The sequence below is a fragment of the Melanotaenia boesemani genome, chromosome 3 (assembly GCF_017639745.1).
Source record: "Melanotaenia boesemani isolate fMelBoe1 chromosome 3, fMelBoe1.pri, whole genome shotgun sequence".
Classification (NCBI taxonomy): Eukaryota; Metazoa; Chordata; class Actinopteri; order Atheriniformes; family Melanotaeniidae; genus Melanotaenia; species Melanotaenia boesemani.
Window position 1 is genome coordinate 30,127,378 of NC_055684.1, and position 1,429 is coordinate 30,128,806.

Consider the following 1,429-nt stretch of genomic DNA (forward strand, 5'->3'; position numbering starts at 1 on the left):
AAGGGAAACCTTCAGACAACAGCAGTCAGATCAGTTAAATGTGTAAGAGCTGCTTTATGGTGTGTTACTCCAACTTTGAAATCTTTGAGTTAGTTGGACAAACATGATTGCATGAATTTTAAAAGTTTTAATTTCCTTATCTGGTTGTGGCTATGCTTCTGCAAGCTGTTTGGGATAAACAGCTCCATTCTGTTTTTCTGCATGACAGTATTATCACCACCTTCTGGACTTGATTTGCATTTGATTGTAAATGGGAGCAAATAACTTTGGCACCTCCCTTTTTTATTTTATGTCAAAATCCAAGGAACTAGCCTGTAGTTATCCTGAGATGGTTGAAAAGTTCCTTTCGGAGCTTGTATTGGCTTGTGTTGATCTGAACTGTCTCACCTGGGAAGGTGTGAATGAAAGACATGGATGTTGCAGTTCATAAGTGGTATACATGAGGTAATGATGACTTCTCATTTTTATATGATTGAATTTTGAACAAAAAGAAGAAAAACTGATTTGTAATCCCAATTCCAAAAAAGTTGTGACACTGTAAAATGCAATGATTAGCAGATGCCATAAAGTCATGTTTTATTCCTAACAGGACATAAACAACATAATCGGATGTTGAAACTGAGATGTTTTACCATTTAATGAAAAATATTAGCTCATTTTTAATTTGATGGCAGCAACACCTCCGTAAAAAGGAGTTTCATGGAGGGTGATGCTTTGCATTGTGTAGCATCCCCTCTTCTTTTAAAACCTGTCGATAAATGTCTGGGAAGTGAGGAGACCAGTTGCTGGAGTTTCAGGGAAGGGATGTTATCCCATTCTTGTCTGCTGTAGGATTCTGGCATTGTTTCTGGATGCTGTGAACATATGGCTTCTTCTTTGCATGGCAGAGCTTTAACCTACATTTGTGGATTGCACAACAAACTGTGATCACCATTAATATTTTCTAGAAGTATTCCTGAGCCCATCCCGTGATTTTAAGGGAATCATGCCTGTCTTTTAATGTAGTGCTTTTCGAGGGCCTGAAGATTGCAGGGATCCAGTTTTGACCTTCAGCCTTCAGCACACAGAGATTTCTGCAGATTCTCTTAATCTTTTGATAATATACACTGTAGATGGTGGGATCACATTTGCAATGAGCTAATTTTATCCAATCACAAGATCAAATTTAACCATTTCAGCACCTAATGTGTTGTTAAGGTTTTGGAAATAAAATATGGATTTATGAGATGTGCAGATGACTGCATTTTGTTTTTGTTTACATTCTACACATCATCTAAACTTTTCTGGAGTTGGGATTATAGTTTTGAGATAGTGTTTGTATTAAGGGCCATTTGTAGTAACATTGCATAACCATTAATGATTCATGCAAATGTATATATGTGGAAAAATTAGATATCTAATTTTTCTCTGATGCTGAGGCGTTGCAGAA